Genomic DNA, 14,894 nt, shown 5'->3' with positions numbered 1-14,894 from the left:
ATTATACAAATTTTACGGTTTTTCTTCAAATGTCAGAGCATTAATTTACACATTGCAAACAAAAGCGAAGGAAATTTCTTTTCCAAAAAAATTTTATGTTAGTACACATCCATAATGATAAATATTTCAAGTCTTAGAGCCGGTTGTTCTAATTTCTTGGTAAGTTAACTGATAGTTAAGTCATATGTCTGTCTTTGTTTAATTTGAAGAAAAAGCAAAGACAGACATATAGTTTAATTATAAGTTAATTTACCAAAAAGTTACAACAAGTGACCCTAAGTTAATTAAAATCCGTTGAAAATATCACGAGAAATCGTGCGTCCCCAAATCGAGACGTCTCGTTATATTTTTAACCCTCTGATGATGTAAAGTTGCGAAATATTTCCAGCAACATGTGTTTGGGGTCGGATCCGACCCCAACATTGTCAGCAGAGAGTTAAAGATGGATGACAATTAATTTGAATATGCATCTTGAAATGATGCACTCAAATTATACACTATTTAAAATATTTTTAGTTTGAAAATATACCTCCATTTCGTGTTGCGTTACAAAAATACTCTCGAAATTCACGTGCACTGAGAGAAATCATCTGATAAAAAATTATCAAATGAATATTTCCGATTAAAATACCGATGAATTTTTGTATCCAATCAGAAAACATTCGATGAGAAATATCAATTCATAAATTTTTTATCGGTTGATGCTGTTATGATCAAAAGTATTCTATAAAATTTAATCGGATATCTCGATTGGATATAAAAATTGATCGGATTTTAATCGGAAATATCCGTTTGTGAACTTCTTATCAGATAATTTTTCTCAGTGTCCATTCCGGGCCTCCCAAGATGGCCCTAACCGCTTAACTTGATTTTTGCTTTCGTCGTAATTTCGTCCGTGTAAATTAGCGGCGGTGCAGCGAAAACCTGAAAGATGCAAACGATACGCGAGATACCAACGGGGCCTAATGGCTCTCTGAAACAATTATTCTAACGAGCGGAAGTAAGAACAAGCTACTCGCTGTAAGAACAAGCGCGTAATTAAGTCTCATTAATACACTTCTCACTCGGCGATTAGGCCGCGCGCACGACGACAGTGGAAGACAGTGTGGAAGGATTTAGTTGATAGCGAATTTCCTTATCCGACGAAAGTGGAAGAAGCTCAGGCGATGGCTGAGGCCTGTTCATATCGCAGCCTTAATTGATAGCCGTTTCGCTGAACTACCGGTTTAACGAATCGTCGCCGCGGATTTAAAGATCGTCGTCCGCGGGAGGTTAATTAGGTAAATTAACGGTGGCGTGCGACGGTGACAAACGCGGCGATCGGATCGGCGACACCGATCTTATTTTTATAATAAGCGAAAGTCAACGCCTCTCCTCTCCCCCACTGTCCCCCTAGCGCGAGACTGAATTAATTACTCTCTCGGTTCCGTGAGAATCGAATTAACGCGCTCTGCCCGATGTAGTTGGCACTTAAGTTCGTCATTACGTGGATGATACGATCACAATTTTCTTAAATACAGTGCTTTTGAACTGCACTGCGATTATCATGAATTTCGTCCAGTTCATACGGCGAATATTTAAACGGAAGGAAGATTGTATCGGGGAGAAATCTAATCCGGATATTGCATCAAAGCACAATAGCTACTTTAATGCAATATCCAAATTAGATTTCTAAGATAAAGACTACCTAGTAGAAATTTAATGTAATTTCCAAACAGTTACTGGAAAATTAATAGTTATGTTAATTTTTGTCTAGTGATTGCAGAATAAAACTACTTGGGATCCTAATCACGCTTTTCCTGCAGTTGCTGCGCACAAAAGATACGCAAAAACTGAGCCTATTTATCAAACAAAAATAGAAAATAGACGAAAAGATAATTAAGATGAATAAGATAATTAAGATAATGCAGAATTCATTAATAATTAAGTTTGCTACTCAAAAAATGAGCAGATATAGTAATATTCTATTTTCCGAATGTTGTCTAATTAAAAAATTTTATTGCTAATGAAAGTTATAGCACAGTAAATCTTTAATTTTCAGTTTTCTACATGACAACTTTTTTTTCACAACTATTAAATGTCCTTTTATTTATTTTTATACCATTCAATCAGGTTCTGAATCTGAGCTATCTAAACACTTTTCATTTGCATTATTACCATCAGAATAGACTAATGTGTCTTTATTGCAATGAGAAATTCTGCACTGTTGATATTTTATTCTTTGCTCTCATTTCTAATCTTGGTTGCCATTATTGTCACAGATATTGTCAAATGTTTTACTTCCTGTAATTCCTTTTTTCTTGTTCTTTGTCTTTCTAAACGTTTACTCATTGTTCACACAATTTTGAGTTCTTTTCTAACATATAGTATATATTATATGAATATAAATATAATATATAATACATATAATATAATATAATACATAATATATAATATTTTATATATAAGTATATAATATTATATTTATATAATATATATTATTTTATATTTATTCAAGGTATTATAATACATGTGTCCACTGTGAAACCGAATTAATATTATTCACACCATTTTTTTGGAAAAAATCGGTTCGCGTGTTGTACAATAAATTGCTTGGACCACTGAATAAAACTATCAAATTCCTGTCCAGTTCATACGCAATATTTTTACAACTAATGAAAATACATTACTGGACAATAACTAGGCAGGCGTTTATGCTAACTGTATACATTTCTACTAGGGTTTTCTCGGAGTTAATCTACACATTAGCCAGAGAAGCAAATTTGATCGAAAGTGCAGACAGCGCCGCGAAGAGATACGTGTGTATCGCGGAGTGTCAGTTTTACGCATTCCAGAGTTAACAGTAATAACAGTGTCGGGCGCGAGATTATTATATTATACGAATCCGCGGAGTGTCGTAATCGATCGCGCGAGCGCAAATACGTGCGGTTTCGCGGCGGGTTCGAGTAATCTCCTTCCATGGAACGAGGAAACGTTACGCGTTCGAGGCGTGGCATCGGCCGTAGCGTAACCACTTTCTGGCTGCAGGTAAGCGTGCATATACCTGCCCGTCGAGAGCAACGGCGCGTTATACAACTCGATACATGCAATACGGTTCACCTATAGATAGCCTCTTACCGCGGCTGCCGCCTGTTACCTCTTCGGGGTTACTTAGCCTATTGCTGATGTAATAACTGTCGACACACAGAGAGCTGAGAAAAACGTTCGCGAATCTGTCCGACGACAAGGCTCAAAAGTCTTGCATTGTCTCTGCCGCCGATTGAGACGTTTGGATCTCCCTTGCAAGGAAGACCGACGTGATCACGTACCAGAACAAAGATCCCTTATAATTACAATTGCAAGACCAACCGTCATTCACACAGACTTCACGGAGCCTTGATGGTTTTTACAAGTGAGAATCAATTGCGGGCTGTCGTGTTGAGATTCGTATCAGCTAGAACTGCAACGTAGTTGCCAGTTGACGAGCCACGGGAAAAACGACACGGCGTTATTTGCGAATCACACACGTCCGCCTTGGGCGGTTCGAGCACGGTATTGAGAGCGTGGAACGGTAGGAGATGACGTCGTGACGGGTATCGGGCATCGACGTCGATCGTTGACGTCGGAAGTCCGCGAGACACGACGCCAGACCGAACGACGGGATCCCAGCCCCGGTCTGCTCGATGTTAAACGACGCGTGGACAATAGACGATTTACGCGCATTATCGTATATTCCCGTGTCAATGTGGCACGGTAGTCCGGCGGAACCTAAGGCGCGCGCCGATACCGATCGGTATGTATGTTAATTCGATATTTAAGGGAGTGATTTAACGCGCGACCAGGTCCCCGATGCGCCCCGATAGATAACCGCGCTATGCAAAATGAAGGAGATAAAGTCGGCCGCTGATACTTCTGTGCCGGAATAGGAGGAGGGATACCGGTATTACTCGAGATCGAGACGCGCGATTCTCTATCGCGCATCGCGACGCAGGAGCGAATTCCCGACGGATAAATCGAAACGCTCGACTCCACCTGAGTGGACGTTGTTTTTTCGATTTTGTTACACCGACGCACCCGAGGTGTGTGTGAGAGAAGAAACTTAAGCGAGCGACACACCCGTACTAATTTTTGTGCACACGGCACATAGGCTAAAGTATCATTTCACTGTTAAGAGAAGCGATTACTCGGTTTATAATCTTAATTATTTTAATGGTTATCTTCAACAAAGAATATTTTCATTATATATAGCACTATATATAGTGTACACACACACATACACACACACACACACATTATATACTAGTCTATATATGTAACTTAAAATTTTATACTTAAAATCTTTGTATACTTAAAATAATGATAAATAGTTTGATCAAAACTCTATACTGATATTTTTATCTATTTTTTTTTTAAAAGAATTTGTATAAATCTTTTATTTTTCGACTATTTCTAAACCAGCACACACACACACACACACACGTAAAAATTAAGAACCTGCTCTTAATTTAATATTCTTGATTGAAATGCTAGGATCTAGAATGTATTTTGAGTAAATTTGATGCTCATGATAAATTTGTGATTTGTAGATATAGTATATATTTATGAAATATTTGAAACAAAAGTACGGAACTTTTCGGAATCAATTTCGATCAGAATAATTCTTGTAGGAAATGATGAAAGAAATGTAGGGAAATAAAAAAATAATCGATCGGAATCAATTCCGAGGAATTTCATAATACGTGCCTAGGTAACATTCACTTGAATGTAGTATGTATCTTTCCGCGTGTATGTGTGTACGTTCAGGAATAATTATTACAATCGTGACAAAGTGCGAGTGAGCGAAATAGAAACGGATGATAATAGACAATGAGAAATAGTATATATCGCGCGGATGTGCGAGCGAGTCTCGAGTACCCCGCAACAAAGGGACAACGCGAGTCCAGATCCAGATGCGGTCGTCCTTGCTACTCCACACGCGGAGAGCGCAACAATGCAGGGACACGAGCTGCAATAAAGGTGTACGCTCGCTCGCGCGCGATGTGGGCATACCCGCTTCGTACGTTCCGCGGGACATACGCGCATACAACGCGGCGTACAAAGAGGAGGACGACGGGGAAGATAGACCGGGGGAGTCGCGAGCGCGCATATTTTACTATCTCCGGTTTATACTTTATGCGGAACGAGATTAATTCCCGGCGCGGTTACCTTCTATCTGCGTCACACGGGACCCGCGCGTCCACCGTCTCAAGAAGGAGAGAAAGGAACTCGCTCTTTTTCACCAGCCTTCACCTTAGACGACGGGGACGGCGACGGCGATCGTCGCGACCGAGGCGAGAACTCGTTACGCCGCAGCATTAAATCTCGAATGATTTATGCGTGCGCGAAATGATCGCGCGCGGCATTCTTACGCGGCACCTGTACGCACGCAGCAGTGCGACGGCACCGCGAATAACATGCTCGCGTTTGAGAATGAAAAGGACCGTCCTTGGGAAGGAAAAGGCGAGGGGAAGCTCGGCGCGATATGCTCGCGCGTTTCTGAAAATATCGACCTTCGACTTCGGCGATACGCGTTACCGATGCTAGAATCGCACAGAAAACGAATTTAGAATTTAGAAGAAAATGAATTTTGAAATTTCACAGAAAACGAATTTAGAATTTAGAAGAAAATGAATTTTGAAATTTCCTGATTTTTTCATGTTCTCCAAGACGACAATGGTGAATTTTCTATGATCGACATGTAATTTTAAACGTCTTAACGTTTAGAAACAGAGATTGCGGGAAAAGTAGCTTATATTATTAAAAGCAACACAAACTTGGAGAAAGTTAAGTAACAAAATATAATCCTGAATGCAAATTGAAGTTAACAAAAAAATGAGTATTAGAAAGAAGAATGCCGTTATGAGGGAAAAAGCGATTGAGTAAAAATAGAATGGAATGTAAATTTTAATTTATTTTATTAAGAAGTGACGCGGTAGCCAATAAACTTCTAACTTACGCGATCGAGTCTGCTTTCTCGGCGTGGTTCTGAGTCGCGACTGTAAGCAAAGTTCAAAATTCTATTTTATATCTTTTCCTGTTTCAGATTTTCTCAGTTTTTAAAATTATTTTTCAAAATTTTGCCGGTTTTACAAGTCTGTGGCAACCCTGTTAATATGTGCAGAAAGATTCTTATATATGCGTGGTTTGTTTTCCGCTAACATAATAAAACAGAGCAGCACATATTTATATAAGATCTATGGTTGATATTCACAGTCGGATCTTATATTTAAGATCGTCTTAAATTCATCTTCAGGTAATGTATGGATTGTTTTGTTGGCTACGGAACATGTGAAGATAAACTTGATACGATCTTAAATATCAGATTCGACTATAAATGTCGTCCTACATGTAATACAAGAAATACGAGAAGGTAACAGTATCGTGTTAGTGACGATCTACGTTATCGATATTTTTCGAGTTCGTCGTCCACTTTGGCATCCCCTTAAACAATTCCAATGGACAGCACCGTCAAGATGGTGGTATTTAACTGGCGACTCTATTAATAAATCTATGCTGCTTTTACTATTCCACTAATGTCGCAGGATCGGTAATAATATTCGGATAATTTGTTTCGGGCCGGCACCTCGTCGGAATCGTTCCGAGCAGGAAGAATCGAAGGTACGGACAGCACTTGGCAGCGAACACGATTGATCGCATATCCCATCGGTCGTTCTCGCTATAAATATAGATCGGGGATACCAGGTAGATCGCGTCACAGGCCCGCTTCTGGCGATATTCCACGTGGTCACACGTACCGCTCGAAACTACTAATGGAGCGATTGACCTCTCTTTCAAAATCGTACCTCTGCCGTCCTTAGGCTCGTTGTTGCATAAAGCTCAATCTATCGATATGTTGTTCGCTACATACACTCGGTTCTAAGCCAGGTTTAAGTCGACATTGTTAACGATTGATTAAGGCTGCGTTCCCAAATTCACTGCCAGTACTGAAAATCTATAGTTCATGTTACGTGTATTATAGAATTTCAGCATTGGTAATGAATTTCGGAACGTAGCCTAAAATTAACCCTTACGGTGAATAAATATTTTTTGTGCTTTAATAGGGTCACTCTTATCTGATGCATTTTTTTAACTTGAAATTATTGAAACATTCTGAAAAAATTCATGTGGCTTCTTTTTCGTATTCCCATTAATAATTATAAAATTGTTAAAAAAGTTGTGATTTAAAAAATTTTTTAAACAAAAACTTATCAAATATGTTATTTCGTGAAAAAGAAACATAATTTTTTGTAATTTTTTTTGAAACATGATATTTACGATTTTTTTATATTTAAGACTAATAATTGATTAAATTAAATTATAAAAAATATCTCTTTTGAAAAAAATATCGAATTATTTCGGTATATGAAAATAGTGTATTTTTGTATAATGAGGCCAAATAATATAGAAAAAACATTTTTATACATTGTATAAACATTTTTTCAATGAATTTAATATAAAAATATACAACAGCAAAAACTTGCTACCGTTCCCATCTTTGTCCTCTTTAACGGCCTTGTAAAAATTCAAAAATACCACATTAGTTAAATATATTATAAAAACTTGAAAGACCATTGAGATAAACAATATAAAAAAAAAAAAACAAATTTTTACCTATCTACGTAAAAAGTCTACGTTAAGTGAATAAGGCAGTTACTCGTGTCTAGGATTAGTTTGCATCGACAGTAATCAACGAATTTTGTCGCTACTGAGCCTCAAATGCTCTTGTATACTAACTTCCCTTTGAAGTACATATAAAACCTTGAAAATTTCGGGATGAGGCAAAATGCAAAGTTATTACATCCGGGTATAAATGATCTACTCACTTGAAGAGTTAATAATCACCTCTTCCATTGTTTCCATAAGATTTTATCGCTGTTATCGTGTGTGAGTCCTTTACAAGTACTTTTTAGTATCGTTCGAAATCTTTCTCTCTCACATACACAAATGAAAGTAAGACCGTGTCGGGTGACGCGACCCCCAGTGGAATGCATGCGTCACTCGTACAGAAATGACATGGCAGTTAACGCGTGCCGAGAGAATACTAGAATACTCAAATCAAGGCTACGAATTTAACCGGCGTTGACAGTGGTGGCCATTAGCGGTGTCAAAATCTTGTCTTTCTCGGACTCTCGCGGTGTTACGGGCTCAGTTTCACTTAGGTTTTCCATTTCTTACACAAGTACGTACGTATGCACGTGTGCATACACGGCGATCCGGTGCGTCGCGGGGGCATCAACTCTCACGACCTCCTCCTCCTCCCTTTCTTCACTCTCGCATCGCGGCGACGCGTCCGCACGTCGCGAAGTAGCGACCGAGTTCTCCGTCGCCTCACGCTTTTTCCCGCCGCTTTCCAAAGGAACGTGTGCGCGCGTGCGCACGTGCACCTCGCGCATTGTGCGCAGGATGTACGTAGGCTGCGCGTACCTGCCTATGTGTGTATGCACGCGCTGCCAAGCCGCCGACTGATCGTGGGAATTGGGCCTTCGGGAAAGTTTTTCCTAGGTACCTGCCGTTCATACCGACAACAAACAACCGCGACAACGAGCAGCCATGGCCGCAGATTCGACTAGCAGCGGCGAGCCGATGTGATATCGCGATCGACCGCGATATTTGTTTTTATCTTGGCAGTTACCTAATTTCCTTTCGTTTGATCGAACGCTGGCGAATATTATGGCACAGCAAATGCGCGTGCCACGATGGTCAAAGTAATAAAGTCTCACAAGGGACTGCTCTCCTTTGTCCCGAGTCAAATAGATAAATTTTGATACTAATCGGTAAAGAATGTTTTAAGAAATGTTAAGACCGAAGATTCCGTCTGTAAACTCGTCAGAATTCCAGAAATTTAGAATTTTGTCCATTGCCCCATATGTTCAGTGTCTTTACTTGGTCACTTTGAAGGTTTTTACGGGACCATGGAATCGTTTTAAAAGTATCAAAATGATATTTAAAATTTATTCTTAGTAATTCACGTGCAATTAGTCAGAAGTCTGTCAGTGTCCGACAGAAGCACTGACATTCCTCGCCGTATGCACGTTGGAATTTGGAAATCCGAGTACAACTTATGAAGTGACAAGTGGAGAAGTTTTCAAAATCAAAATCATCTCTTGGTGTGACAAGTGACTTAGATCGAAATTTTAATTATTATTTTGATATTTTTAAAATGATGCCATGGTAAAGATTTTTAAAGTGATCAAACAAAGACACTGAACATATGGAACAAAATTCCAAATTTCTGGAACCCTAACGAGTTCGCAAATATAATTTTCAAAGTCACAAAGGACCGTTCTCCTTCGTCTGGAGTCAAATAAATAAATTTTGGTACCAATCGATAAAGAATGTTTTAATAAATAGTGAGACTGAAACTCGTCTGCAAACTCGCCAGAGTTCCAAAAATTTAGAATTTTGTCCACTGCCTCACATGTTCAATTATTTTGAAAGTCTTTACAAGACCATGACATTATTCTAGAAATACTAAAATAATAGTTTAAAATTTATTCTCGGTAATTTACGTGCAATTCGTCTAGAAGGCAATGTCTGGCAGAAGCACTGACATTGATCGCGGTATGCACATTAGAATTCGAAAATTCGTGTACAACCCTACGAAATGTGATAAATGGAGAGGTTTTTAAAATCAAAACAGTACTCTTCTGGTGTGACAAATGACTCAGGTCGAAAGTTCAAACGCGGAAAATTGCGTACTTATAATGCGATGGTAACGGAGTGCTATTATCCGCTTTCAAACACGACGATCTCGCTCAATTAAAATTCGCAACATCGGGGCGTTGCACGCGCGGCCGAGTGTAATCGCGGGAGAAATTTTGAACGACCTTTTAGCGCGACTGAGGCAACCATTACTCCTTCCTTATCCTCCTCCTGCTGCTGCTGCTGCTCTCGCTTTTTCACTTTGCCTTACCACGGCGCGTTTCACGAAGCGTTATGAATATTTATAGCCGTTAAGTATCGAGTTGCTTTAAAAGTATAATGTCGCGCCGAGTGGATGGTCTATTTAAGTTGTGGACATTCGACGACAGCGTTAGTTACGTTTGACGACTCGTTACTTTCTAACGTTGTGTGCAACACTTTCTTTCGTTGTCGCATTTACATCCGCGGATTCGGGAACTCCTACTATTTACCCTCCCAAACGTGTTTACACTTGTCTTCTTTGAACTGTGTCGCGTCGACGACAGAGTCAACATCAGAATTTTACACAATCCAAGACGTTAATTTATGTTATGTACACGGTATGTATATTAACACATAAAAAATGTATACTTTTGATCCTAATCCAGAACATATCAGACTCATTTTCGATCTTACTTCGGATTACTCGCTAACTAGTGAAATGAGGACTTTCGGCTCAGACATTAAAGAAAGTTGATGGGAATGTGAGATCTAAACACTTTCTGTTGGATCGTTTCAACTGCCTGTCATATAATAAAAAGGCACAATTTCTATGGAATCGTTTTTAACTCCAGTATGCCAGATGATGTCCAGGTGTAAAATAAAGATGATTTTTTTTTCGTTATATTTCGAGGTTTTCTATAATTTTATTTCACAGACTAGAAAGTATATTTGTTATATCTTATAGGTTGTCACTAGTACTTTCACGGGATATAAATAAGCGAGGGTAAAAACAACCCTAATGCTCGATTAAAGTGCCCAAAATATGTGAATCATGTCAATATACGACTTAAGGCTTCTGGCCCCTCGCATTGTCTATCGCTTTTTAATGACGCTTCTCAGAAGCGAGAAAATGCATGCTAAAAATTTTTGAACACTCGCAATCGATTAAACAAATTTGTAAGATATTCCGCATTCCGCTTTTGCTCTGAAATCAATAATTTGTCGTAAATTAACGTGACATACAATTTATCTTCTTAACCTATTTCTTCGCCTGTTTCTATTCAGATTAATTTACAATAAATTATTGATTGTTAGAGCAAAAGGGGAGTGCACGGAATATCTTACAAATTTGTTTAATCGATTGCAAGTGTTACTTTATGGATATATATTTTTATTTCAATATATTTCGCAAGAATTTTTAGCATGCATTTTCTCGCTTCTGACGTCATTAAAAAGAGATAGACAATGCGAGGGGCCAGGAGCCTTAATTCACACATAGGTATGAATATTACAGATGATCGCTGCAACAGTACAAGAATGTTTGAGTTCGCAAGAGGCTCGGAACGGAACTAGAGCGTTAAAGGATCACGACGTGTTGGCATGTACGATTAACGTAGCGCAAATTCGCCAAGAACGTTAAAAAAAAAACGTCGGGATGTGACAATACGTTGGATTCGAGAAATCTAAGTTACCATTTAGATTACTAAGTTACTAAGTTACCTGCTAAGTTACTAACAACGTTCCTTTCTAGCGATAATAATCTCACCTGCGGGAAGTATACGGAGAAAGGAGATTTGCTTAAAAGGACTTAGGGACGGTTAGAGCATCCGGTCTTAAGGTCGAGGTAACGCGCCCTCAAATCCCTCACCCTTTCTGGACCGTCTCCCATTGTCGAAGAGCCTTTCCGGCCGGTTCTGCTGATTATAATACCGGGGAGGAGCGCGGGGTGATTCTTAACGTCCTTGAAGGGGACGCGGAGGAACGCCACTTTCTGTTCGCGACGCGACAATGTTCGCGGAGCAGCGCTTGTATATGCTCGTGTACGCACATGCACGCTCGCTCCTTCGGTGGCGTCGCAACCTCGCGGTATTTCGTCACGGTATCAGCCATGGTAGACGGAGTATCGAATATCTGGAACGAGTCGGGGGGAGCGACGGAGGAGGGAAGCGTGGAAGGTGCGAGGTCTCCTCGTGGGTACGCGGAGAACGTCGACTGCGCTAAGCCGCTTCAACAATGAAGCAGGTGTCCGTTTTACGTAAGTCACGCTTGTGTTCTCTCCTCCTCGTTCCCTTTGCACCGATGAATCGTCTGTCGTGTTACCTTCTCTTTTCTTCTCTTCGTCCTCCAGTCCATTCGCGTCTTGGAGGTAGCCGCGGAGTTATTCTATTATTCCTGGCGATTCCCGCGGGGATTGGAGATCTATTCTTTTCCGAAGAACTTCCCAAGAACTGGTGCAATCAGTTAGAGTGAAACGATCTATACTTGGCTCTGTCAAATTTGTTGCATCAGTGTGCACCAGTTGTAGGCAGCTCTTCGAAGAAGAGAAGAACAATCCTTGGGTCTAGGGATTTATGCATCCTCGTAAAGCAAGTCGTTCGAATTAAATCGACCGCGTCCTAAGTGAGCGACGAGTGAGCGTTGAGGAGGCGGGCGTGGCGTGGGAGAGGAAGCGCGAAGCGTTTCATCGGCGTTTTCTCACTGTGCCAACGTTGCGTGATGGTTCGCGCGGTGATTAATTTGATCGTTGATGAATGACCAAGATTCTCTCTGATGCGTGGGGTCGAGATTATGAAAATTAGCTGTTAATCCATAAGTGCGCTAATGACTAATCAACATCCAACAGTTTATCATTTTCTGGGTCTTCTTTGGGTCACAGTGTCTCACTGTGACCCAACTAGCATTCTACCTATCTTTTTTTCATTTATAGTGAGTTTAAATTTCTACTGCCCACTGTGATTCTGAGGTCACACAATACAGTTTCATCATTATTTATCATCAATATGAATGTTGTTCCTGTGACTGATGTGATGTGAAAGTCACAATATGGCTGCCTTCTTTCATATGTTAACAGTGATAGTAACTGTCCAACGTGACCTCAGAGTCACATAATCTATTTAAATAAAAAATTAGAAAAATAAAATTTCTTATACGCGTTGAGTTGTATGTACTTTAGTTTTAAACATCCTATATGAAAGAATTTTTAAACATGAGAAATTAGATAGTTAAGGATTAACTAACTTATATAGCCGATATAGTCGATTATATTATTACTATATAGTTCCTCATAAACATAAAGAGTTAAAAATAAGTAAAAAATAACTTGAATGTTTAATTGCCAAATTATTAAAAGCAAATGAAAGTAAAAAAGTTTTTTCTGACAAAAATTATTTTAAGGCTAATTAGACTATTAGGAATCGACACATCAAAACGCTAACAGTTTATTAAAGATAATTAGTAAACTCTATTTTTCACAAATTATTGAAATATTGATAATACGTTTATCGCAAGTTTGTCGTCGAAAACACAAATATCTTTTTTCCATATCGAGGAAGTGTTATTTCCAGATAATGCTAAAAACCAATTTTGAGATTACTAATTTTGGAGACTCATAATCGCCATGTTGAGCTCGCCATTTCAAATTTTAACTTTTTGACTTCGAATTTGTAATCAACGACCCCGAAATCCTTCATATGCCAAATTTAAAGAAAATTTAGTATACTCCACCGAGATGTACGGCTCGAAGGCTCATCCTTTTTTCTTAAGGTAAAATTCAAAATGATTAAAATACTGATGTACTTTGCAAACTCCTTAAAATTGTATTAGTAAATTAATAGCGACTTATTGCAAGATGGTATGTTAATGTAAGGAATTTACTAACAGTTATCATTTGATAATAGCCTGTTATTAAATCAGATGGCAATGTTACATGTGATTACTGCTATGTAGTGTAATTCTCTTCATCGTAGTAATAGCGTACGTATTTTTAGGTCGGAGTTTTACCGCTCAGTCACCGGCAAACAAACAGGGTATCGCGGACGTTAAGCGTACCGGCCGAACCCGTTATAATGCAGTGAATTACCAGATGAAATCGTATCGCACATGCATACGCGGCCTTTTTTGACGCCTCAAACGCAGCGATAAAATGCGCTTAGGGGAGCGCTACATTCGCGAGGCCGAACTCGATCGAGACTGATACTAAAAAGAATCGTCGGGTCGTGCGCGTTTTAAACTGCGGAAACGCTCCGTTATTCCTTTATTACTACCGACTGCTACCAGCTTGCCGTTACGCCGCGTCGACTTGACGAGAAAAAGCGGAGCTCGCGGTACATGGAACTCTCGAATGCCGCCGCATCCTTACGTCGGTGTGTGTGTGTGTGTGTGTGTGTGTATACGAGAGAATTTTCGAGTATTCTCGCGCACATGTAAGATAAGATATAGACGTTACGTGTAGAGATATCGATCAGGGGGACACCGAGATCGTCGAGGATCTCGGTGAAACCGGATCAACAAATTGCGAAAATTTTCAGTTCGCATCGATGGGAACCTGAACGCGAATTACTGTGAAAATCACGTCGTTGCAAGTGAGCGAGAAATCTTATGTAACATGCTTATCATTTCCGAAGGATCAATTCGCCATTGCGTAACCGTGGCTAACGGTAACGTTGCGCCAACAGAAACTGTAACCGTCCAGGTGACCCACGGCATTTAACGAATTTCCAATACCCTGCGTTGAAAAGAGCCAGGTACATATCCCAGCTAAAAAGTTCACTCTTTTTCTCTCAAGATTCTTAACAACGTTCATAATAAGATATCGATAATAACCTTGGCATTCTGAAAGAACCACAACTAATGGGAAATATAGCTATTGATACACATGCAATAAATGTTTTTGCTGTGGCATATTAAAGGAAACTTGGTACAGAGTAACGGATTTCAAAATAGCTAAATCGTCAATTACTAATACGAATATATATATATAATATATATATATATATATATATATATATATATATATATATATATATATATAATATATAATAATATATGATAATATATATATTAAATATATGATAATATATTAAATATATTAAATATGATAATATATTAAATATATAATAATACGAATATATATATATATATATATAAGTTAGCTAAAGCAAAGATTTGCATTGAAATGTCTCTGAGTGAGTAAATGAATACTTACTCTGTAACTTACCAAATAATAAAAAAAAATATATAATAATAAAAAAACA

At 38.9% G+C, this 14,894-nt stretch overlaps 1 protein-coding gene and 1 long non-coding RNA gene across 11 annotated transcripts in view; one reads left to right on the top strand and one right to left on the bottom strand.

Moving 5' to 3' along the window:
• LOC116841233 (uncharacterized protein CG43427) overlaps positions 1 to 14,894 on the bottom strand; it is a 93,657-nt gene that overhangs the window by 54,806 nt on the left and 23,957 nt on the right. The window contains exon 2 of one of the 10 annotated variants that reach the window (XM_032808920.1): positions 5,975 to 6,014. The exons of the other annotated variants lie outside the window; for them this stretch is intronic. The gene's annotated coding sequence lies outside the window, so the exon portion shown is untranslated. The remainder of the gene's footprint in view (positions 1 to 5,974; positions 6,015 to 14,894) is intronic. 10 annotated transcript variants of the gene reach the window in all.
• LOC116841236 lies at positions 10,039 to 12,940 on the top strand. Its single transcript, XR_004377520.1, has 2 exons — positions 10,039 to 10,259; positions 11,156 to 12,940. It is a non-coding gene; the product is annotated as an uncharacterized LOC116841236 (long non-coding RNA).

The sequence above is a fragment of the Odontomachus brunneus genome, unplaced genomic scaffold (assembly GCF_010583005.1).
Source record: "Odontomachus brunneus isolate Ranch 3 - 2012 unplaced genomic scaffold, Obru_v1 Obru_scaffold_014, whole genome shotgun sequence".
Classification (NCBI taxonomy): domain Eukaryota; kingdom Metazoa; phylum Arthropoda; class Insecta; order Hymenoptera; family Formicidae; genus Odontomachus; species Odontomachus brunneus.
This window is presented reverse-complemented; position numbering and strand designations above follow the sequence as displayed.